Source organism: Diceros bicornis, chromosome 6 (assembly GCF_020826845.1).
Source record: "Diceros bicornis minor isolate mBicDic1 chromosome 6, mDicBic1.mat.cur, whole genome shotgun sequence".
Taxonomy (NCBI): Eukaryota; Metazoa; Chordata; class Mammalia; order Perissodactyla; family Rhinocerotidae; genus Diceros; species Diceros bicornis.
In genome coordinates, this window is record NC_080745.1 from 17,346,303 (window position 1) to 17,373,068 (window position 26,766).

The following is a 26,766-nucleotide window of genomic DNA, read 5'->3' on the forward strand; positions in this document are numbered from 1 at the left end:
AGACAATCTAATAGAAATTCTGTGTTAATGAAGGGCATTCAAAGGGTTGGTGAACTGATGATGCCTCTGACTAGCTATCAGCGTAATCCGCAACAGCACAGGCTTCTGGCATGATACTCAGGACCAGCACCGAGGCAGCAGAGTACAGAGAAGGGTGCCTGACAGGTCCAAGCTCAAACTTCGACTTTGACACTTACTATCATAGGACAAAGTTCTTAACATCTCAAAGCATCAGTTTCCTCATCTGTAAAATGGGGATAATAATACTTACCCTGATGGCACTACTCTGAAGATTAAATAAGGTACAGAAGCGTGTCTAGCACAATGCCCGGCTATGAATGCTAGAGAATTAGCTGCATCTGCAAGCTTGTTTTACCTTTCTGCTCCAACAGCCTTGCTTGTGGCTTATGTCCTTGTGATTATAAGATGAGGGCTGTACTTTGTATTAATCATGTTTTTTATTTTCTGTTTTTTATGATGCTTTGATATCTTAAAAGCTTACTGGCCAGGGAGAGACTGCCCCTCCTAGGGCTAGCCAATCCTTAGAGACAGCAGAGGGCTTGGCCTAGAGCACAACTTTCATATGTGAACCAAACAATCCTGAGTCTGTAGTCCCAACCACCTTCTTTCCTAACTCTCACACACCAAGCCACAATAATCTTATGATGAGTCCAATTCTCATACAGGTGTAGAATCAAATCGTAAAGAAAATCCCCTAACCCCCAGATCAGCCCAGAGCCAGGTACCAGGCAACTAGAGATCACTCCTATAGCCCAGAGCCCACTGACATTATTCTAGCTGGCCAGTCCTAAGCCATTTACCCTGACTTGCCTTGCCTTTCCTACGGGAACTCCCAACAAAGACTCTGACCTAGGCTTTCTCTTCCTTCCTGTGTTCTGCCACCTGACCAAACGTGGTACTTCCCCAAGTGGCCCTGGGTGGCTTGGAGTGCCCCCTTCTCTCAGGAAATGTAAGTAATAAATCCTTCTTTCAACAGCATTGACCTCCCTGTGTCATCATTCAGTCACTTCCATAAATTAGACTCTTGCAGCTACAAATTTTAGAACAGCTTTCCAGGTAGGAAGACGGGGTAATAACAAAGGAAAACATTCCACAAATATTCTCTTGAAGTTTGCTCTTTCGATTCAGGAAGAGAATTAATTCAGGAAGGGAAGCGCTCCCAGGGCCCATCACCCAGGGCTCATTAGCCAGAAGTGAGTCACGTGGGTGGCCTACATAAAGGAGCCTGAGACGGCGAAGATTTTTAAACTAGATACTTTACTGTCCTTCAAAACATCAGAATTTTTTGTTAGGCAGATAGAAGGGGCAAATGGGTATTGGGTAGGCTGTTAATACTTTCTCTATTCGGCAGACAGTGCTAACAATGACATTTAAAAAAGGATTGAGCTTTTTCACAGGTTGCTCTTTCTTTATTCACAATCAGATTTTGTACAGCATTCTGAATAAGGCAATATAAATCAAGGGATAATATTTAAGCTTCTATGAATTACACAAGCTATATGCTAAAAATTCAAACATTTTGCATTTTTGAAAAAACCATCTTGCTACAGTTAAGATACAAATGAGTATTTGAAATAAAATCAACTTATTTCCTATTTCAACAAATATTCCTTCATTGTAATTTTGAATCTGATGAGTAAATAAGCAAAAAAAAATCTTTAAGACAAAAAAATTGAGCATGACTATATACTTATATTAAGATGCACATAGTAGCAAGTATAAATTGTATTGAAAAACACCAACTTAGAAATTCCTATTCCTCATTAATTTGTTCTCACAGATAAAGCCATAAACCCATTTTTAAAGCAAAGACTTTAACTCAAAAAAAGATCTTACCTTACAGTACCTTAGTGGAAGTTCTGAACGTCCTTTGGCTTCTAATCAGAACACAGGTGCTAGAAGAGAATAAGAAAATGAGGTTAGCATACAGCAAGAACCTTGGAAAAGGGAAAGTCAATAGATTACAAAAATGATTTGAGGAAATGTAAGAAAATTACAGAATTTTCTATTGAAAGTGATCTCATAGATCACGGTGCCTAACCAGCTCACGTAACCGATGAGGACACAGGTGCTCAGAGAGTTAAGGTACCTGTCACTGGCAAAAGAAACATGTCTATCGACTTCTGATGAATGGCTTTTTCTTTTTCTGTTTTTTTTTTTTTTTGTGAGGAAGATCAGCCCTGAGCTAGCATCCATGCCAATCCTCCTCTTTTGCTGAGGAAGACCAGCCCTGAGCTAACATCTATTGCCAATCCTCCTCCTTTTTTTCCCTTTTTCTCCCCAAAGCCCCAGTAGATAGTTGTATACCATAGTTGCACATCCTTCTAGTTGCTGTATGTGGAATGTGGCCTCAGCATGGCCGGAGAAGCGGCGTGACGGTGCGCGCCTGGGATCCGAACCCGGGCCTCCAGTAGCAGAGCGCGCACACTTAACCGCTAAGCACAGGCCGGCCCCTGAATGGCTTTTTCTATAGTTCCACTCCTCATACCTGCCAGAGCTCCAGTCACAATGAAGCGACATAAAGCGAGAAGATGAGAAAACAAAAGAAGCTGCTCACTCCTTAATTTCACCTGTTAGTGATGGTGCCTTCCTTTTTAAGCAAATGGGTTAGTACCGTCTGCTCTGAAAGAGAAGTCATGGGAAGAATCCCTTAGAAGTTCCAGAGCGCTACCTCCTCCCAGACGCTACTGGAAATACATACTGTTATCTTATGATTAGTCCAATTCTTATACAGGGGTAGAATCAAATCTTAAAGAAAATCCCCTACCCCACTTCGAACACTGACATTCACATTTTTGAAGTGTACAGAGCCTGAGATTTAGGTCAGAACCTTCGGAAAGCATCTCTTTTAGAAGGCTGACCTAGAGAAAGAAAAGGAGGCACCAAGTTCCACGAGAGGAGAACGGGGTGAGTGTGTTCTTGTGAAGGACGTCGTTGAGGACAGAGGGTCAGGAGGAAACAGTAAACGCTACAGGAGCACTTGAGGATGAGACCTGATAAGACATTATTGGATTTTTAAAAGGAGGACCTTGCAGTTTCTAGAGTGGTGAAGGTGAAGTCAGATGACAAGAGGACAAGAAGAGGCTGTGAAGTGAGAAGCAGAGGGATTCGAGGAGCGCACGTGGAGGGATTTCCTCAGCAAGGATGAGAGGAGCTTAGTGCAGCCTCCAAGAGTACAGTCTGTGACAAGATAAGTGCAGAGATGGAGAGAAACATTTAATTAATAATTAAAAAATAGATTTGTATTTGCATTTTTTTAAAGTATCAATTTGCAAAGGACTGGGAAAAAAGAAAAGAAAGAAAAGTCACCGGTCCTTCATCAGTTTGAGAAGCACTATGCTAGAGAACATCAGCCCCTTTCGTCTCAATATTCCTTCCTCCTTTCTTCAGGGGCTCTCCTGCTGCTACAGCTTGCAGTGCTGGAACTGTCAATCAAAGGACTCTCTCCTATTTTCATCAAAAGAAGGACATCTGACCCATGCCAGGCCTCGTAGACTGCTCCTCTCCTAGGAGCTCAGTCTGAGGAGTGTGTCCTAAGGAAGGAAATGGCTAGAGCTGATCATTTCATGAGACCCATTCACCTTATGTGCGGGGAAACTGAGGCCGAGGGTGTCAGTGAGCAGATGTCACTTGAATCCAGACTGACTGACTCCTTTCACTAATTGCCTTGCCTCTTTTAGTTATTGGCATCTCCTCAGGAAATAATATCTGTACAATTGGAGCTTCAAGGGAAAATTCAACGGTATTAACACTCCCATTCCTTGTAGAGGAAGTGATGGGCAAATCATCAAACAATATTTCAGTGGGAGGACACAGGCATTTCAGTCTCTCGTCTCTAACAAATAGACATTTCTGCCATATAGGGCATGCCAGTGAGCCTAGAATTCCTCTTTCACCATAGATTCCTACAGAATCTAATGAACCAAAGGGTGAGTCCTCAGTGAATTCCCTGAGGCACCTGTCAGTTCTCTCACCATATCCTACTAAGCGTCTTGCACATAGTGGTTGCTCAACAAGTATTTGTTATATGGATTTTATGGCTAAAATTAACAATTATCCAGAACACATTTGCCTAATTTACAATTAGGAGTCCCAACACGCCTACATATGGAGATTCAGATCATTTTAAGTACGTAAATGCATCTCTCAATAATATAAAATTAAGTTGCACCATTAATGATAAAATAGAAATCCACACTATTCAGTCATTACAGTGTCTGTCTAAAAATAACTTGTTCACTAAATGAATTGGAGAATAATAACTGAGATCGAACACCCTGAAGTTTCTCGAAGTTTCTCTAGTATTAGATGCAGCAAAGTATTCATTTTGAAAACCAGCAAGGAAATTGGCTTTTATCCTAGCTTTGAATTCATTCTATTACAAATTAATTGCACATGACATTCATTTAGGAGTGAGCTTCAAATCTGTGAGTAGAGATGACAGGCTCCTCCAAATCCCAGGAAACGTGGTTCAAAAGGTTACATATTCAAAATATGATTGGTGATTCCAGAAACTGTTGTCATAATTATGCAGTTAGCCAAATAAAGAGGAAAACAATGCCAGAGACAGCATAATAATTATGGAAGGCCAGATGAGAGGCTTCTTTTAATAGGCCAACAAAACATTACTTTGATTTAGGATGTATATAGATAAGTGTAGGCTCTTTTGTTAAAGTCTTTCAAGTAGTAGTTTCTTTCTGTCACATAATTGGGTGTTTATGGAATATGGACTTTGAGAAAAGCACTCAATGAGGTAGCAGTTTTGGGCTTTTAGTATGATAATCTAAACGGTCCCATTTCCTTAAAACTTTTCCTAAAAATCGTATTTGCCTATTTACTAATTATTTGAGCACGCATATTGCTCTCATTTCTAGGAAGAAGCAAACCACTGGAGCAAATGTTTTGCAATCTAAGTGGGTAATAAATGACTCTGCCGCCATCTGATTTGGACAGCATTATACCTGTTCACAGTCCTGAAATAAATAAGCTTAATTAACTAATTTAACTTTTTGTATTCAGCTGAAATTAGATCCCAGACTCTTAGGGAGGACCTAGAATATTCTCCCTTTTAACTTTACAATATATCTTTAGTTTTTTAACTCGTCTTATTGAAGACCAAAATAACAAGTACTTTGACAAAGTTGAGCCTGACAGCCTGTTTTATGGGAATAGGATAAATATAGTTCCAAAAATGTATATATTATGCTGTCTGGTTTGCGTTAATTTCACATTCAAAAACAGCATTCACTAAATATCTGTGCTCATTCAGCATGTCACGTTGTACTCTGACCTATTCCCATCAGAGCCCATCTTCTCATTTTTAGCCATCCCATCTAGAGAGGGAGGGAGAGAACTAATTACGACACAAAATAGTTCTTATGAATGAAATCATTCATTTATTTGTTATTATCCCCAATTTGGAAATAAGGCTCAGGGATCAAATAACTGCCTTAAAGTTGCCTGGTAAGTAATCGATGAAGTTGATATACAAGCTTGGATCCTGTTCATTTCAAATCCCACATAATAGTGGTAGTAACCACAACAGCAACAACAAACATTTCCTAAATGCTAGCCATATTCCCGACGCTATCTCAAGCCCTTTACATACACCCAATCATTTAATCATCACAGCTCTATCTATTGTTATCTGCATTTTACAGATGAGGAAACGGATGCCTTCTGTCTCTGCAGGAGAACCACAGCTTTACAGGAATTATTGAGACAAAGTTTGGAGCTGCTTCATCTTTTTCCATTTACCATTCTTCTTCTTTGCCCATTCCTTCTTATTTTACTTCATCCAAGTTACAGGATTAACACAATTCCTGGTTTGAATGGGTCGAGGTTCAACTGGTCCAACAAACTCTACAACGTTTTTGAGAAGCTGTTTTAGCTGTCTTCTTCTTAAATAGGCCTTGGTCCGAGCAGCACAACAAGAGTTCTTAGTGGACACCAAGTGCTCTAAGATAGACAAGCTCTCCCTGGGTATTCCTGAGAGCACCACACTCTGGCAAGGAAGAGACAGTAAATGGGAATGGCATTCTGGATCTAAAGAAAATCACCCACTTTGGGGGTCTGCTGTCAAAGAGTGTTGCCACCACCCCTGACTACAGCGTCTAAGGAGACATTGCAAACCCAGGATAATGTCCAGTGGGCTAGGCTGGCTGATAGGGAACACAGCCTCAGAAGTCTTCCAGGCAGGTTCCTTACTCGTCATCAGGATGGTAGCAGACTCGGTGGTTCATCTAAGTTGACAAGACCTCAGCCAGGCTGGGAATACAGGCAAGGTTTAGTATTCCGGTGTGAGTGGACTGGAAATGGTGAGGCAGATCATTCAGCCCTTCACCTTCAGAGGAGGTGTGCTGGGGTGGGGGTTGGGTGGGGCATCTATTTTAAATAAGAATTAGGAAAGCAAACCAGGATTTGAGGAAGATGAACTACAAACACTGACTCCCCAAGGCCTACCCCAGATCTCTTGGAGGTTACACAATTCCCAGAAGCCACCAATTGGAGGATATGAATCTCCTTATTTGCTGCACAGAGACTGGGCAGGGCTGAGTCTTGCAGCTGATAGTTTCCCATTCTTACAGGTCCTCAAGCCTGAGGCCTGAAAAAGTGGGTACTCAGATTCTTATAAAGTCTCATTACACCAAGAGTTCTAGAAATTCGAGGCAGTGTCAACAGACTACGTGAAAAGAAAAGTATTTCTCTCCATTTCAATTTTGGCAGAGAGCAGTAATGGGAGAAGAAAACTTTACCCCTGTCCATGGGAAATGACAGCTTGTCAACTCCATTTCAGCAGACCTAATCTCATACTGTTGAGATAAAAGTTGGACGCTAAATTTAACCAAATGTACAAAACAGTGTGAAGAGTTTTATTCCAACTTTGTAATTTCACATTTCGCTCTATGTACATAGAAAAGTGACTGAAAGGAACTTTACCATTAATATTAATGCTTGTTGGTTGGCTCTTTCTGTTATTAGATATGATTTTAGTGTTCTTCTATATTTTAATTTTTTTATAAATCAGAAAAAAAAAGTATTTAACAACAACTAGTATTTCTACAGTGCCAGTTAAATAATAGAAATTGATAATTTCCAGCATCTAACTGAGGTTTAACCAGTTCTTTCATGTTAAGCTATTTTAAAAGCAAAAGAAACATTTTTAAAGACAGTTTTAAATATCACTTTTTAAAAAGATATATATATATTTCATGGAATATGTTAAATATGAAGACATTTTAACAATTTAATGAAATAATGCATGACCTTATAAAATCAGACTCTGCAGATCATGCCTCCTGGCTGGAGTAGGCAGTTAAATGTCATTTCAATTTATCGCTTTTACTAAAAGATGCAATGAAAACACAGAAAGAAGAAACTTAGCATAAAAGAAAATATACACAACTTTAGTACCTTACAGTAGCCTACGTTTATTTTTCTCCATGTTATGGACTGAATTGCGTCCCCCTTAGATTCATATGTTGGATCCATAACCCCTAAGGTGACTATATTTGGAGATGGGGCCTTTAAGGAAGTAATTAGGGACTGGAGCCCTTAGAAGAAGAGGAAGAGACATCCAAGCTCTCTCTCTCTCTGCTCACACATAGAGAAACGGCCATGTGAGGACACAACGAGAAGGCACTATCTGCAAGCTGAGCAGAGAGGCCTCCCCAGAAGCCAACCCTGCTGGCACCTTGATCTTGGACCACCAACCTCCAAAACTGTGGGAGAAGTTGTTTCTGCTGTTTAAGCCACTCGGTCTTTGGTATTCTGTTACAGCAGCCTGAGCAGACTAATACCCTCCCAGCTTGATCTTCAGTTCTACAGTGAACAAAAACCTACTGGAGATGACCTCTAGCTTTACCTATCATTTTGGCTTTTATTTTTCTTTAAAATCATAAAGTCATAGTATGCTGAAGCTGCAAAGAATTAAAGAATCACTTAGCCCAAGTCCTATCATTTCTAAATTTTATCTTTTGGTTATAACTGGTAGATTTGAAATGAAATTTGAACTTTAAGTAGAATATGTATGATGATAAAATATTCCCATTTGCTGGGGCCGGCCCGGTGGCACAAGCGGTTAAGTGTGTGTACTCCGCTGCGGCAGCCCAGGGTTTGCAGGTTCGAATCCCAGGCATGCATCAATGCACCGCTTGTCAAGCCATGCTGTGGCAGTGTCCCATATAAAGTGGAGGAAGATGGGCACAGATGTTAGCCCAGGGCCAGTCTTCCTCAGCAAAAAGAGGAGGATTGGCAGATGTTAGTTTCAGGGCTGATCTTCCTCACCAAAAAAAACAAAACAAACAAAAAAATATTCCCATTTGCTAACACCTTTCACTACAAGGATAAAAAATGAACAAATCTTGAAATGTTAGCTCATTTCATAATACAGTTAATTTGAAGGCTCTTCATAGTAAGGGAAATTATGTGGGGCCCATATCTGAATTCAAGAGTTGAAAGAGGCATTTATTGCATGTGATTCATCATGATATTTCTACATCTGGTGAGGTAGGGTGGTCAAAAAGTAGTTAATCTGTATTACTAGTAGAAATGAGGTGGGAAGGAAGAGGAGCTATGGGTTTACACACTTTCACTTTTCCTTTTATACAGAAAAACTATTATTTTCTACCATTTTATCCCCATCAGATAGAGAGCTATTCAAGAGTTGATATATGCATTTGTGGGTAAGCCTATGAGACTAACTTATTTATGATTCTGGGGAGCCTAGGGAAACAGAGTGGAAAGAATACTAAGGTGGGAGCAGTTTTGTTCATCCTGGTTCTGTCATGAACTTTCTGCTCTCGGGCCTTAATCTCCGTCAGCCTGAATTCTAGGAAACCTAACAACTCAAAAGCAGAGTTTGAAAAATGACCACTCATGTATAATAATTGAAAATAAAATGCTTGTCTTTTTATTTATTCTAGTTAAAAAGTAATAAAGCTCATTTAATAAGTCAAACAATACCTAGTTACATGAAGGGGAAAAAAATGAATGATTTTTGTCTTCCCCTATTCTCACTCCCTAATTCAGTCCCCTTGAATGTTAACAGTCTGATGTCTCTTGTTCCACTTCTTTTCTCTTATCATTCAAACATACCCATTTCCTTGACTATCACCCTACCATTCAGATTACTATGTACACGCTCTTACCACTAAACAACAGAGCACGTATTTCTCATCAATCCATATGGATCTAACTCAGGCTCTGGAAGAGTTTGTAAACCTAACTCAGCATAGATGTGCCATAACATATTCCATCATTTTACAGTTTATGGGATTAGGATTGTTTCCTTTTTTTCTATTATAAACAATTTAGCAATAATAGTCCTTGCATTGATGTATTTTCATTTTTGTAGTTACATATTCCTAAAACTATAATTTATAGGACATAGCGTCTTCACATTTTATATTTTAGGAGATAACGCCAGTCACTTATCAAAAAGGTTGCAGCAATTTTGTTTCTTACTTTCCTCACCATACTTGGGTATTATCTCTGTCTGTCTATCTATCTACTGCTGGATTGATAAATCTATCTGATTTTTGGCAAGAAAATCTGTGTTCTCAGCAGTATCTCTTCATTATCTGTTAGGCCTCAGAGAGAGTCTTGTACCAAGGACAGACTGGAAACAACCTTTGGCCAATGTTCCAATGTGGCATAAGAGGGAGATAATCTTTGGAAAAATATATTTTAGAAAAAACAACAGCAACTACTATTCAGAGAAAGGATTTTTAAAGGCTTGTGTTGTATTGAGTGAAATGAATAAATGTTCCATTCAGTAAATTGCTCTACATGGAAAAACACATTCTGATTTAAAAGTCACTGCTATTATTTTCCCCATAAAACTGTAATTTAAAAAATGTCTAACCCACCAAATGGTTTCCTGTATTCTTTAAAAGTTCAAAAAAAAAAAAAAAATCTATAACAAAAGAAAAGGTCCAGTCTCGAAGTTCCGTAATTTTATAAACAATGTTATATGTTTAAAATGCTACTCTTCAGCCAGAGATGGCTCAGTTGAGATGCCTGGAAATGTTAATCACCCTTTTCTTTAGGTAACCTTTCAGCTGCCTCAACTCAGGTGGGTTATAATTACAGTCCTTAAATCTCAGTGTCTCTCTCTCATTCTCTCTCTCTCTGAAATTGTCATAATACTAATGTGAAAGCCAGGAAGGAGTATTTCTTATTTTTGGTCAAATCAGTGTTACAGAGTCTGATCAAATAATACTGTTATTACTGGGGTTCAAGGATCCATTTTTAAAGGAAAAAAATATATATGGTGTTTAGATTCTTATAAAGGACATTCTTTCAGATGCTTCCATCAGGAATCAGAGAAGCACCTTAAAGGACCACTGGTGAATTTGCGGTCCAAGATCTCTCAGTAATGGAGGAGCCAATCTCATCAACTACGCTTTGGAATGGATTAGAAGATGAAAAATTAGTAGTGACATTGGCTCAGTGTAAAACATCTTAGGCAGATATGTTCTTAAAAATAAATAATAATAGTGAAGGTAGCTTGTGGTCTATGCCTAAGATTTGCTTGTTTGGAGAACATTTTTTCCTTTCTTGTTACCTTTTCTACTCTTCATTTCAGTACTCACAGGAAGTTTCCATGTTGGGTCTTCCACAATAGCTGAGTCTTGACTTAGGGTACTCACTTGATTCAGTGCCTTGGTTTTCCCGTCCATAGCCTGAAGTTAAACTATCAACTTACCTCAGGGGAATGAGAAAATAACTACACCTTGTGAAACAGCGACAGGAAATACTACATCTAAATGGTAACATGACTGTCTTCTGAATGATGGGAATGTGTGTGATTTTTTTCCCCTAACATTCTTGTTTCCCAAGTGTTTTTATTTAATGGGCATATATTACATTCTGATGAAAAAGTAACTTGAACACAAATTCCCTCTAATATGAAGCCTGAACTCCTCTCCAGTCAGACGGGATCCTCCATGCCTGACACCCTGCTGGTGTGTCTCTAAGGTTCTCTCCTCACACAGAGAAACCTCTCTAAGGTTCTCTCCTCACACCCTCGCTCTGGGCTACCAGCCTCTTCTGTGGCTTCCATACGCTCTGTGATTAAGTTATCCTTGCTTATTTATTCATGTGTCTCTCTCTTTCACGGGATTGTCAGTAAGGACTGTGTGCCCCAAATATGCCCCTAAGTCCACGTTGCTGCCCAGGTAGACACACAGTTAAGACTAGAGCAAATAATGAAGTCAGGCCTGGTAAATTCTAAACGGCAGGCACTTCTCAGAGCATGCTGCAGCTAAGCCAGCCTCCTTAGGAATATAGCTGATTCCACGAACAAACAACAAAAAGCAAAGGAACTTAGCAACTGCTGGCAGAGACTGAGAAGATTAATAAATGCTTCTATAAGATACAAGATAAGCAGGATTCTTAAGAGACACTGTCATGAAACAATAATATTGTGGGGACATAAAAGAGATTGTCACAAGCTATTCAATCCAGACACAAAAGGAACCTCCAGTGGACCATTACAGTGGTCATCTTATCTACACATTGTCATCCATTTTCTGTGTGTGTGTGTGTGAGGAAAGCAATGAAAATTAATATTAGAATTCTACATCACTTACAGTGTGCTGGATATAATTATGCTTATAAAAAAATATAGATTTTTTTTTCTTTTTTTTTGGCCCTGAGCTAATATCTGTTGCCAATCTTCCTCTTTCTGCTGAGGAAGATTGTCCCTGAGCTAACATCTGTGCCCATCTTCCTCTATTTTGTATGTGGGATGCTGCCACAGCATGGCTTGATGAGCAGTGCATAGGTCTGTGCCCGGGATCCAAATCTGTGAACCCTGGGCTGCCGAAGCAGAGTGCACAAACTTAACCACTACACCACGGGGCCAGCCCAAAAAAATATAGACATTTTGCCACCATATTGTACATTCAAATTTTTTGACAGAATGCTGTATCATTTTTATAAAAATTAACTCTTGCTGGCATTGTTGTAGAAAGCCACCGTAACTGTCTGGATTCTGATAAGCGGCCAAGATGATAGTGTTCAGGATAGGCAAAATCAAGCAATCAGAAGATCCTTCAGAGGTGTTTACCACATTTTCTGGACTGCACCCAACATCGCGGGAGCTCCATAATATTCGAAAAAAAGATTTGGTGCCCAAATAAATTTAAGAAATACTGGGCTAAATACTATGCTACCATTATTTTTACAACAGGATCACTCAGAAATTAAAACAGCATTATGAATTTCCTAAAGGCAGATATATTTTGATGCTTGCTTTTCACAATCTTGTTTGGCCAAGTAAGGTTTTCTTAGGGGAACTAGGGTAAATACTGCATTGCACAAACAGTTCAGGACCCTTTTCTACCTCAGTATAGATTAAAAGATCTCTTCTTCAGAGTGTAGCCTAGCTTGAAAATATTTGCTCTTGAGTCTTGATAAGTATTTCCTCCAAATTCATAGACTTCATAACATTATGAAAAATAAATTTATCTTTCTGAAGAGAGAACACTGTATGCTGTGTTGCACAACAAAAACTGATTTGGGACAGGAAAAAAACCATTCAATAACAATATTTAGAAAGACTTATTTTCAAATACTGCATTTTGAAATGCAACCATGACATTCTTAGATACACTCTTGAAAACCTAATGAGTTCCTGAAACTGTATTTAGCTAAAATTTCAACCTCTTAAATATATGGAAAGGTCACTTTTGATGTGATGAATTATAATTATGGCAGTTCCTATTGTACAGCTGTTCTCAGGACATATAATACTGTTGTATTATAGTATAATACTCCAGTTTCTGGAGTTTTCTTTGTTAAATATCTCAGAAAATGCTTAAATGTCGTGAGTTCCTGTAGCTTTTTCCTGCTAGCTTAAGCAATACCTCTGGTGGGTAAATGGTTAACAAATACCGCTTGCCTGGAACCCAGAACCGCAAATCATCTATGGAGCAAATACACAGAGAAAGAAGCTCCTTCAAAGAAACTTTCAATTAAAAATTACATTTTTTAAACACAGTTACATGCCAAAATGTCCTCTATATTGTGGTAAGAGGAAAAAAGCCCTGAGATATAAAGTTGTGTGGATAATGTGTTCACAATCTTATACATACAAATATATACACAAAATAATCTTTAAAAAGACAGAAAATTTAGGTTTAATTAAGTGAATTCGTTGATTGAGCAGGTCAAAAACAGTTAATTTTCAGCAATTTCATATAGTTCAATTTGTAGAGCAAAATGTTAACAGTGGTTATAATTTGGGAGTTGAATAATGGTTTATTTTTATTTCTTTTTTTGCACTTATTTTCAAAACTGTTCATAGGGAGCATACATTGATTTTAAATAACATGCTTTTAACTATTTAAAAGAAGATACACAGAGGCCAAAGCATGTTAATTAAGAGATTAGGTTGTTCATCGGAGGGGAAGATGAGGAAACAGAAGGAAGGTCTGGGCTGTGTACATTTTCAAAAGCTGTATATGGAGCCCAACATCTCACTATAAAACTGATCTGTAAAAAAGGATCCTGGCTCACCAGAGTTCAAAGAAGAAACATTTGCTGCATCCGGTGTTAAAAGACTGCCCTCACTTTGGGCCCAGGTCATGGAACAAAAGGATACCATCAATTATATCAGGAATGAGGCACTATGGTAAGGGAGATATTTGTATTATTCATGTAGTATCATTCTTCTTTCCCACTTAAGATATTTGACTCTCTTTCGTTCATTTTTGAGTACCCAGATTAAAATCCTGAAAATATCTATTGAAGTTATCTATAGTCTTGGCCCGTGTTTATGGTCGAACAATCAATGGCTTCTAATAACCAAGGCTAAATCCTGGTCTTTCTAAATCAGAGGCAGTCTGGAGCATCCCTACAGTCCCAGTGCTAGAGAAGCAAAGAGAGTTCTTCCTTTAGAAGGAAGGGGAACTTCTCCCATCTGAAGGGAGTCCTGGCAGGGCCAGGGGAGGAGCTTGTTCCTGATTGATGGCTGATAGCATGGAGGTACCCCTATCTTCCCTTAGAAAGGTCCATCTGGATTTTACAGAAATGGTTTCATTCTAGTCATACCCATTTTTTTGAGATCACTCCACAAAATCGTGGGCAAGGTAAGAAAAGAAGAAAACAATTAGACTCTAATAAAACTCTACTTGTTATGCAAAAAAAAAAAAAAAAAACCCAAACCAATGAGAATTATTAAGAAATAGTCAACCAAACAATTAATAACTCTTGAGAAACATACAGTAACTGTTTTCCATCTTATGGAGACTAGAAAGAAGTGAATACTTTTCAAGCTAATAGAAGCGTATTTTTATTTGAATGTAATACCTTGGTATTCCATTTTGCTTCTTAGAATTCCATTAATCCTACTGTGTCTGAAATATTCATTACTTTGAAAGAGATTACCTGAATTTTTGGCAATTAGACACTCATTTAGGGATTCAAAAATACTCTAAATGTAAATATTTCTGTAATCCATGAAATAATTTCCACCTTGGTATGAATTAAAGCGCTGTTTTCCTTTAACTACATGAGATATCAGCTATATTGAGAGAAGACAAGTTTTGTTAGTTGAGGTAACAGCTGGGCATTTTGACCACCTGGAAGGCAGCGAGAGTCACTGGGGATCTGAGGTTCAGGGAAAGAAAAGATGTAGAAACTTAAGTTCAGGATTTATTTTTCCTGGGCCCAGTATAAGCCTATTTTGTGAATAGGCATTCAAATTATAACAATTATTTTCATGTCTTCCTAGTAGGACCTGACTGCCACTATCCCACATACATAATGTGATGAATCATTAAACTCAAGATTTTTATTTAAAATTTCATATTCTAGGTAACATTGTTCTTTTGCCTCTTTTGGTTGTTCATCCAGAAAATATTATCCAACTGATGTTTTGATTTGTTTAGCTGTAAAGGATCAATATGATTGCAAAAAGTTTTCAAATAAGTAGCCACTTTCCTAGCTTCTGCATTTCTTCAGAAGTCAGACTCGTGATAGATTAATTTTTGACAAGTATAACTAATTAGTTTGAGACATAAAACTTGGGCTCTAAGAAAGCAGAGGCCAGAGGCCAGCCCCTGTGGCCTGGTGGTTACGTTCGGCGTGCTCCGCTTCAGCGGCCCAGGTTCTGTTCCCAGGCGCGGACCTACACCAGTTGACAGTGGCCATGGTGTGGTGGCAGCTCACATACAAAAAGGGGAAGATTGGCAATGGATGTTAGCTCAGGGTCACTCTTCCTCAGAAAAAAAAAAAAAAAGAAAGCACAGGCCAGATATGGGATTAATTGCACTACCCTATGCTTTTGTTTTTCTCTTACATCCTTCTTGATTATTGCTGTCACGGCTTTACATTTCTGATTAATGACTAGAATCATTGATGTGGGGTGAGTGTGTCTACGTGCTTGTGTGCCTGTGTGTATAGCAGAAAGACAGAGACACAGAGGGACAGTGAGAGAGACAGCATGAGACAGAAGAGAAATAGAGAGTAAGAAACACACACACACAGAAAGACAGACTGACAGAGGGAGAGACAAAGACAGACACACGGATACACACATACACAATGGCAGGAATTTGCTTTTCTTTACCTTAGAGCCCCTTTGTTTTAATTTCTCTTGTACCTATAGACCTTTCATTAACTAACATTACTTCTTTGGAGGCCTGGGACTCCTTAGGCGAATTATGCTGTATTATGTGGTACTTGAGATTGGGAGATTTTTTTTTTTTTTTTGGTGAGGAAGATCAGCCCTGAGCTAACATCCATGCCAATCCTCCTCTTTTTGCTGAGGAAGACCGGCTCTGAGCTAACATCTATTGCCAATCCTCCTCCTTTTCTTCCCCAAAGCCCCAGTAGATAGTTGTATGTCATAGCTGCACATCCTTCTAGTTGCTGTATGTGGGATGCCGCCTCAGCATGGCCCAACAAGCGGTGCATTGGTGCACACCCAGGATCCGAACCTGGGCTGCCAGTAGCAGAGCGCGTGCACTTAACCACTAAGGCACGGGGCCGGCCCCAAGATTGGGAGATTTAGTATTTAATCTGTGTGATCCTCATTTTTCTATAACTGCAAACTCTATATTTAAATATGCATCAAGGGGCCGGCCTGGTGGCACAAGTGGTTAAGTGTGCATGCTCCGCTGCAGCAGCCCGGGCGTTCGCTGTTTAGATCCCGAGCGCGCACCGACACACTGCTTGTCGAGCCATGCTGTGGTGGCGTCCCATATAAAGTAGAGGAAGATGGGCACGGATGTTAGCTCAGGGCCAGTCTTCATGAGGAAAAAAAAAAAAGAGGAGGATTGGCATCAGATGTTAGCTCAGGGCTGATCTTCCTCACACACACAAAAATATATATATGCATTAAGATGTACATTGTCTTAATTCTATTTAAAAACAAATCATGGCAATTTGTTGCCTGAAATTGCTTGTTCTGCTCCAAGTCGTCAGTTGCTCCTTAGAGATAATCTGAAACATGGCAGAAATAGCCCTAAGAATGATGGACTGGTTAGCCTTTGCTGGTGCACAGTAAATGCAGTTTGAACCTGTCTTAGCAAAAACCTGGGCTTCAGGAAATATCACACCACCTCCTCACTCCCTGCTGAGGTCCTCGTAGGAGTGTTGGGGAGCCATACGGAAGAAGATGAGAGGACATCCCAAATCACATCTGCCTATTTTGTCATATAGTTTTAGGTAGCATTCTCCTAATCTTGTGTTTATGTCCAAAAATATATGCCAAATGCCAAAATATAGCATTTAACATATTCCAGATGGTTTTTATGAATTACCTCATGTAATTCTCATGAAAACTCTATGGTAAGTGTACGATTATTCTCATTTATGTAATTAGGAAGGGAAAACCAAGGTCTGGAAGGGTTGCGTAGCTCCCTCAAGATGACACAGGTAGTAAATGCCTGTGGCAGAGTTTGATCCTGGGCTGTCTGGCTCCATAACTGGGGCTCTTCACTACCACCCTATTGCACACTGCTGCTGGGTGAGTTAACCCCATTTTATTTCACAGGGAAACATACAGTAGGGAGTCAATTCTCTGGTGGGTCCAGAGGTATAAGTGTGAGGCAATAGTCAGTATTCTTTTAGGAGCACCCTGTAGGGAATGTGAAAAGAAATAATGGAGAAGAAGAAGAAGAAAAAAAACTAGAAATGAAACTGCTTCTGGGAGCGCTGTTCAGGCCAACATTTCTCAGTGCGTAATGAAGAGTGAGGCTGGCAGGCAGTGAGGAATAGGCCGGTTTCTGTTTATCTGTGGGCTTGATTGCTTTTTTCTTATCTCTCTGAAGAAGAGGGCATGCAATTTCCAGAACAGGGAAAAAGATATTTTTTGATTTAAGGAAAAGTTTTAAATTATAAAGAGGACTTCGCAAAACTCAGAAAGTGTTGATAACCTTCATTTATAGAAGTGGCAATTCAATACACAAAAATGCACACTACAGCTGTATTATATCAATTAATAAAATTACCTAACAAAAATTAAGCAAAAGCTGCTAAATGGTATGTGGTATTATGTCTTGTGACATACTAATTAAAAATCTGGCACACGTCTTGTCTTCTAAGGGTCTCCCTTCTAAGAAGGTCAGCCCAGCAGAAATTGTGATTGTCACTTTGATATGACAAAATACTGAGATTGATGATTAAAAAAAGGCATGGTGTGTCCATCTCTGAATATCTTTAACCAGACAGAGGACCTTATTGCCAAGTTTGTGAGGAGATGCTAAAGGCAGAGAGCCAAATTAGAAAGACACAAGAGCAATTCTAGCTCTATGACCCAGTGTTTAAGTTATTTTATGAATGTGTCTACGTATAAATTCATTTATATAAATTAGAATTTTATAAATTGTACTTAGAATTCTTAAAATCTATGAAAATTTTCAGCAAGGTTAATGTCACAAACTTCTTAATTATAACCCACTGACAATAAGTTTTAGGTAGATTTGTCTGAATTTGTCATGTTTATAGACTTTTGTCTTTAGAGAGAAATTACCAATCTTAAATTGTCTCATATGCAAAAAATGTTACTTATAAACTGTGGATTTAGCCAATGTTTAATGGACTGTCTGTTCTTATGATATTATACTCATGTACGTACTTACGATATTAAGGTCATTATAAAAATTAGCATGAGTACATCACATTCCATGAGTATAATGGATAAGAACTCAGTTTACAATTTATAGATTTTTCCAGTAAGCTTAACTTTGTTTTCTTTCCTCCCATTACATACATTTTGGCAATTTCATTGCTTAGAGAAATAAAGTGAGCACTCAAATTTATTTATTTTTTTTATACGAAGGTTAACTGGAGGGGGACAATTAAGGCATGGTTTATAATTTGATGGCAAAAAGATCATTAATGTCTAGAGCTTTTTTTTTTAAGAAAACTTTCAAGCCTTTAACGGAGGCAGAGTGTGCACATTGGAGCCAGACAGCCTTGACGTGAGTACTAGCTCTGCCACTTACTCACTCATGACTACGGGCAACTGTCTTTCCTTTCTGTGACTCAGTTCTCCCATTTCTAAACGGGATGACAACAGCACACTCACGCTGTTGTGAGGACCAAATCAGTTAATGTAAGTAAAGAGCTTAGCATGGCTTAGAACAGTGCTTAGCAAGTAAAACTGCTGTTCACTTTTAGCTATTATTGTATCTATAAAGCTATAAGGTTTTATAAATATATTACAGATCAGAAATAGCATTAGAGAGAACTTGATAACCATGACATGAGAAATGGGACAGCAATGTACTATTTAAGAAGAAATTATAATCTAATATATACGAGACATATACAGTAAAAAATAAGAGGCGTGAATAATGATATCATAGTTCTTAAAGCACGAACAGTAATACTAGAAATGATTCACATTTTGGACCATTCTTTTAAGATCAATTTTAAAGGATAAAGAAATGTAATTTTACGAATATATGGATAAAATGTGATTCAAACAGCATCAAATTAGCAGTAAATTTTATAGAATTATACCTGAAATATATGAAGAACTGTTTTACTCAATAACAGGACAAACAGCCCAACAGAAAGCATGAACGGAAGATTTCTACAGACACTTCACTGAAGAATTGATACCGATGGTAAATAAGCAGCATGAAAAGATGCTTAAAATCACACACCATTAGGGAAATACAGATAAAAGCAACTACCACAAACATCTTCTAGAATGACTGAAATTAAAAATACTAACCATAGCAAGGGGTCAGCAAGGATGGAGAGCAATGGGAACTCTCATCTGCTGCTGGGAATGTAAAATCTACAACCACTTTGAAAAACAGTTCGGTGGTTTCTAAAAAGCTAAACATACACCTCCCAGATGATCCACACATTCTACTCCTGGGTATTTACCTGACAGAAATGAAAGCATTTTCCATGCAAAGACATGTATACACATGTCCACAGCAGATTTATTTTAACAGTTCAATGCTGGCAACAAGCCAAATGGTCTATTAAGAGGTGAATGGATAAACAAATAGTAGTGTATGAGCATAATAGAATACTAATAAGCAAGAAAAAGGAATAAACTATGGATACACACAAAATATGAACAAATCTCAATTATGCTGAGTGAAAGAAGCTAGATCAAAAATGAATATCTATTACACAATTCCATTTATATGAAATTCTAGAAAATGAAATCTATACTGAGAGAAAGTACAGCAATGGTTGCCTGGTGATGGGGAATGAAGAGTAGGAGGTGGAAGGGAGGGATTACAAAGAATTACGACACTACAACACATCACAAAGTGACAAACAGACTCATCTTGCTTTCGTTGATGGTTTCACACATGTATACATTATGTCAAAACTTCGAAGTATATGCTTTAAATATGTGCAATTTATAGATACCAATTATGCCTCAATAAAGCTGGAAAAAATAATAAATCAACTGTTTCAATTTATAGTATTTTTCAGAGTCCTGCAATTGATGCAAATAGAAAATAAAAAATGGGGTTCTGCAAGAAAAATCATTTCGGATTCAGCTGGTACACTCATATATAGCATGTCGAATCTACTTGTGAAGGTAAAAATCTTCTTGAACCGACATTATGTCTAATAGTTATATATTTAAAAGCCTTGTCCTGATGAAAATTGCCATGTTTTCCCCGGAATTGAGTAACAGAGCTCATAAACATTGACTTTCATTAATGTCCCTGCATGTGTGCTGCTGGCTTAGTGGTGCTATTGTTCCTCACTGCATTTGCACGGTGGTACTAACTCAAAAGTACCAAATGAATCTGTCCATGTTCTCAACCACATTACTTCAAGGTTTATTATTTTTTGGTTTGGCAAGAGAGCCAAGGCATGTCCTTGCATGTAAAAGTACCCGTGTTGCTTATTTTAGGGCATAAAGAATAATTAAAAAAGATGGAAGTATCTAGGAGGAAATAGCCTTGCCAACAAGAATTTTGTCAGAGTAGCTCTTTCAGAAACTCTAATTTATTAAAACTCGCAAAAGTTGATTTAAACAATAAGGATGTGGGGAACATTTTCAAAAGCAACCTCTGAACAACAAGGGAGGCCTATGTGATAAGCACATAAGAACCCAGATGGCAGAATATTTGGGTTATATCCTGCATCTACCACGATTTATCAAGAAATCTCAACCAATGACAAGTGAGATTCATTTATAACTAAATGATTTCAAAATAAAATTAAAAATTTACAACAAAAACTATATTTAACCTAGGATGTGAGTGTAATCTTTTATATTTATTATGGTACAGGGTGGGGCCTATAAAATAAAGGTACTTAGGACCTCAGAAAGAATGAAAACTGCTTTGCTTATTAATAATAAATACTTGGGCATTTATTTCAGTGAAAAGACACCTTCCTTTCAAAATATACAAACTCCTGGCAGGCAATGAGAGGTTGCCAAATGAAGTTTCTCTAATTCTCAACACACACACAAAATGCATACTTATGTCACAATCTTAAAACAGAACCCTGGATATAATGTGAAGCATTTTTTTGATTATCAAATTAGTAGAATAGATGGCTTCCTTCACTGTGCAGAAGCTTTTTAGTTTGATGTTGTTCATTTTTGCTCTCGTTGCCTTTGCTTTTGGTGTCAAATTCAAAAAACCATAGCCAAGACCGATGCCAAAGAACTTACCCTTGTTTTCTTTTAGGAGTCTCATGGTTTCAGGTCTTATGTTCAAGCCTTTAATCTATTTTGAGTTGACTTTTACATATGGTGTAAGGTAGGGGTTCAGTTTCATTCTTTTGCAGGTGGCTATCTGGTTTTCCCAAAATAATTTATTGAAGAGACTATTCTCTCTCCATCTTCTTGGCTCTTGCATATTCTTGGCTCCTTGGGGTAAATTAATTGACCATATATGCATGGGTTTATCTCTGGGCTCTCTATTCTGTTCCACTGGTCTATGTGTCTGTTTTTATGCCAATACTATACTGTTTTTATTACTGTAGCTTTGTAATGAAGTTTGAAATCAGGAAGTGTGATGCCTCTAGCTTTGTTCTTCTTTCTCAAGATTGCTTTGGCTATTTGGGGTCTTTTGTGGTTCCATACAAATTTTAGGATTGTTTTTACTATTTCTCTGAACAATTCTATTGGAATTTTGATAGGGATTGCATTGAATTTGTAGATTGCTTTGGGTAGTATGGAATTAACAATATTAATTCTTCCAATCCACTAGCATGGAATATATTTTATTTGTACATTCTTCAATTTCTTTCATCAATGTCTTATAGTTTTCAGTGTACAGATCTTTTATCTCCTTAGTTAAATTTATTCCTAGGTATTTTATTCTTTTTGATGCTATTGTAAATGGGATTCTTTCCCTAATTTCTCTTTCTGATAATTTGCTGTTAGTGTATAGGAAAGAAACTAATTTTTGTGTATTGATTTCATATTCTGAAACTTCAGTGAATTTGTTTATTAGTTCTAATAATTTTTTGGTGGAATCTTTAGGGTTTTCTCTATATAATACCATGTCATTTGCAAATAGGACAATTTCACATCTTCCTTTCTGATTTGGATTCCTTTTATTCACCTAATTGCACTGGCTAAGACTTCCAGTATTATGTTGAATAAAAGTGGTGATAGTGGGCATTCTTCTTTTATTCCTGATCTTAGAGAAAAAGCTTTCAGTTTTTCACCGTTGAGTATGATGTTAGAGCTGTGGGCTTGTCGTAATGGTCTTTATTATGTTGAGGTACATTCTCTCTATACTCAGTTTGTTGAGAGTTTTTATCATGATTAGATGTTGACATTTGTCAAATGTTTTTTTCTGCATCTATTGAGATGATCATATGATTTTTATATTTTATTTTGTTAACATAGTATATCACAATGATTGATTTGTGGCTGTTGAACCATCCTTGCATCCCACTTGATCTTAGAATAAATCCCATTTGATCTCATAGTTTTAAATTTTACAACCAGGACTTGCATTAAAAAAAACATTTCAAGTAAATCTAAGGAATGCATGTTAGCTTTTAGGTATTTTTCAGTCAAGTAAAAAATTCCAAAATTAATTTGTGATACACACACACATACACACACACCCCTATATAATGGTATAATGGAATGGTTGATTTAAATTAAGACTTTTTTAGTTTTAGTTTTTCATATTAATAGTACTCCAGTGAGATGAATAGTTTAAATAGAAAAATAAAATCAATTTCTTATGACAAAGAAAAAGCTGAGTCAGGATTTTTTTTATTTGCCAGCATTCCAAATTACTGAAGAAACTGACCACACCATTAATATCAGTCCTATATGTACTTTTATTTTTCCTAGGGACATAAAAGCAAGGAATATAGGCAGCCTCCAAACGAGAAACAGTTGTTGTTCCAACAAGATGTCTATGCCTTTGTTAAATGGAATTTGACAACTCTTTTTTTTAATACACACACAAAAAATCTAGCACTTTTTGTATAGTTACCATGTACCAGGCATTATTCTACGCACCTTAAATGTACTAATTCACCTCTCATAACAATCTTATGCAGTATTATTGCATTATTATGGTATAGGTGAGAGGACTGAGGCCCACAGTGATTAAGTAATTTGCCCCAGGTGAAAAAATGGGGTTAGTCTGTTGGGTTTGCCTATAACAAATGCACTTTTATTAACATTCTTCTTGTGTGGAAACATTTTTTGCTGTTTTACTTAGAAAATAATACATTTCCACCTAAATGAAACCTCAACAGCATGAGCGAAGAGAGGCCATGTGGATGAGAATGAGAACCCAGTACCCCTCCTCAGAGGGAGTGTGTGACAGGATTGTAGCCAGGAGGCTAAAATCTTGGTGATGCTTGGTTTACATAGTGATACTTTTTTTTGATGAACTTAAAAGCATTTTTGGTGCATAGAAGAGACTATTCAGAGGTTTACTTTGGATTTAGAATTTAATTTTCAATTCATTAAAGTTACAAATGAAAATCAAGGTTTCCTTAGGCATTTTACTTAGCCTTTGTTGTTAGTGCCGTGAAGTCAATTCCAACTCCTAGCGACACTGTGTCCAGCAGAGCAGAACCCTGCCCGGTCTTTTTGCACCATCCTCTCACCTTCCAGCACTGTATCAGACAAAGCTCCGCTCCTCTTCATAGCGTTTCCATGGCCAATGCTTTTGGAAGTTAGTGGCCCGGTACTTCTTCCTAGTCTGCCTTAGTCTGGAAGCTCCACTGAAACTTGTCCACCATGGGTGACCCTGCTCGTATTTGAAACACTGGTGGCATAGCTTTCAGCATCATAGCAACATTCAGCCACCAGAGCATGACAAATGACAGACGAGTGGTGTGATTCCCTGACCCGAAATGAATCCCCCCTCAACCTCCTCTTCATAAGAGCGCTGAATCTTAACCACTAGACCACAAGGCTAGCTTTACTTAGCCTACCTCACCTTATAAACCCGGTGATTTTAGCAACCAATTTAGGGTAGTGGATCTCTAGGTTTTAGGTCTCAGGATCCCTTTTCACTTTTAAAAATTATTGAGGGAGGCCAGCCCCATGGCTTAGCAGTTAAGGGCTCGTGCTCCACTACTGGCGGCCCAGGTTCGGATCCCGGGTGTGCACCGACGCACCGCTTGTCCGGCCATGCTGAGGCCGCGTCCCACATACAGCAACTAGAAGGATGTGCAGCTATGACACACAACTATGTACTGGGGCTTTGGGGAGAAAAAGGGAAAAAAAGGAGGGGGATTGGCAATAGATGTTAGCTCAGGGCTGGTCTTCCTCAGCAAAAAAAGAGGATTGGCATGGATGTTAGCTCTGGGCTGATTTCCTCACAAAAAAAAAAAAAAAAAAATTATTGAGGATCCTGAAGAGCTGTTCTTTAAGTAAATTACACCTATCAATATTTATTGCATTAGAAATTGAAACTAGAAATTATAAAAATATATTTAATTCACTTAAAATAAAAAATTCATACCAAAATAACATAAACAAACATGAGTAGTATCTTTCTGTGAAAAATAACTATGCTTTCCAAAACAAAAAAAATGCAGTAAAAAAGTAGCATTGTTTTTTACATTTTTGCAAATCTCTTTAATGTCTGGCTTGGGTTCTCCTATCTGTTTCTGCATTCTGTCTGTTGCAATATCATACTTCATGGAGCCTCTGGGCAAGTCAATTGGACATGCTGAGAGGGCGACAGTGAAAAAGGCAAATAGTCTCTCAGCAGTGTTATGAAAATAGTTCTGACCACATTAAACCCCTTAAAGGACCTGGGGGACCCCAAACGGTCCCAAGGCACACTTCAGAAACTGATCCCAGGGTGACCTTGAATGATGTTTGTTACTCATTGATATTACCAATACTTTTTAAGTGTAATAAATGCCTGAATGGAAAACTTTCCTAAGCACATAAGTAGTCTTCATACAGTTAATAAATTAACCTTATAAATTCCGGAAACTTTAAGTTATCCTAAATATTCTAATGGAGAACATAAACTTAGTGAGATTTCTGCTTATACACTTTAAATTGGAATTATCAGACTGTAATTCCACTAAGACAATCTTAAAATTACAAGCATGTAAATTACCAAATATGCACAAATTCTCCTTAAAACAAAAATATTAATATTATTGTCTTGATTCTTTTAAACATTTACATTTTAATTCCACATCTTCTCAGAGTTGAAAGGTGCTTGCTTTCTAGGGAAGACAATTATCTTCTCAGCCTAATTGGGATTCCTTTTTGACCTACTCCTTTGGCCAAGACTTTCATGGGATTTTGTTAGGTGGTCTTATAAGAGGACTAAACTCCACATAGTCCTTACATGAGTGGCTCCGTACCATCAAGATGGGAGAAAGCACACAGCCCATAACCCTAACCATTTATGGACATGACCTATTTCTTCCTTCTACTAAAAAAAGTCTGAAACTCTCACACAGGCTGACGGCTTGATTGGATTTTGAGTATAACTGGATCTGAAGATATGTAAATGTCTTCTTGCCTAAAGACTTTTGAACTGGACAATAATTCTTCATTCATTCATATTATCTGGACTATGCAACCATAAAGATATTTAAAATGCTCACTGATTGAATTTTGGATAGCTCATGTGATTCTTCCTGGCATAAAAAGCAGGGTAACTCAACCCATAAATGATCTCATGAGATATATAATTCATCCTAACTATATAAAAATATTATCAAATCAAATTCTTCTATTAAAAATCTGAGTCATTAAATAGGGCATTTTGATTGAAAATAAAGAGACCCTAATGAAATTAACCCCTGTAATCATAAATTAACAGAGTAAAATGGAAGAAACTTATTCTGCCATTAAACAGCCAAGAAATAGTCTAACAGTCTTTAAAAGGTACAGAAATTTTAAAATATCAGTTGGCATTCCACTTTGCCCCACTGCACCACATCCAAAGAAAAATATCTGCAAATCCTTAGCATAAAGGAACAATGATAGCATCTAAAAATTCTCAGGTTGGAATGTCTTAGATAACATATACGTTGGGACCTACTTCTCTTGGATTATTTGTAAGCCACAGAAAATGATCTCAGTCTCTGGAGTTCCACAGTTTGTCACTTCATTAGAGGGCAGCTGCCAACTGATGTGCTGAGTGTATAGGGCAAAGAAAGCCCAACAGGATTCATTGGCTCTAGACATAAATCTCAGAAAAGTAAGTGTATTGTTAGACATATTGTCAGAGACTGTAGAGAATCTTTTCATTTCTTAATAATGTCAGTCGTATTTGAAGAGAGGTGAAAGCATATTCAAGAATTCATCTAGCCCAGGAAATACAGGAGTGGAGTAGATGAAATGAATGGAATAAACGAATATCATGGCAATATTCTACAGTTGGATTTAGGAAACAATTTTTTTCAGATTGCTTTTGTCAATTAAAAAAAGCAATCCAGCCTATTTTCCCAGATGGGCTGAGAGTTTTCTAATCCATTTAAAGTTTTATTATATTTCCAACTTAATAAATGTTACTTCTTAAAATGTAAATAATTACCATCTTTTACCCAGGAAGCACAAAAGCACAGGCATGAAATGTTTAATCCATCATCTAAATCTCAAACTTGACAACAAAGAAGATGTTTAATTCAAAGGAAAAAGATTTACTCAAGGGGAGAAATTTTTTAAAACATATTTCAATTTTTAAATTTATATTTTATGAATCCTCTTCATTTTTACTAACATACAACTAGATATCTTGTGGTTCTTATCAAAGTTCATCTTTTACTGCGTGGCTGAAACTTCATAATATCAGCAAGAATATCAAATAGAATTTGAGCCATAAATTAGTATCT

At 37.6% G+C, this 26,766-nt stretch overlaps 1 protein-coding gene across 2 annotated transcripts in view; it reads right to left on the bottom strand.

Moving 5' to 3' along the window:
* Nucleotides 1-26,766, bottom strand: part of CHRM3 (cholinergic receptor muscarinic 3) — a 469,040-nt gene that overhangs the window by 249,911 nt on the left and 192,363 nt on the right. For both annotated transcript variants that reach the window (XM_058542950.1, XM_058542949.1), the window contains one exon: nucleotides 1,858-1,916. The gene's annotated coding sequence lies outside the window, so the exon portion shown is untranslated. The remainder of the gene's footprint in view (nucleotides 1-1,857; nucleotides 1,917-26,766) is intronic.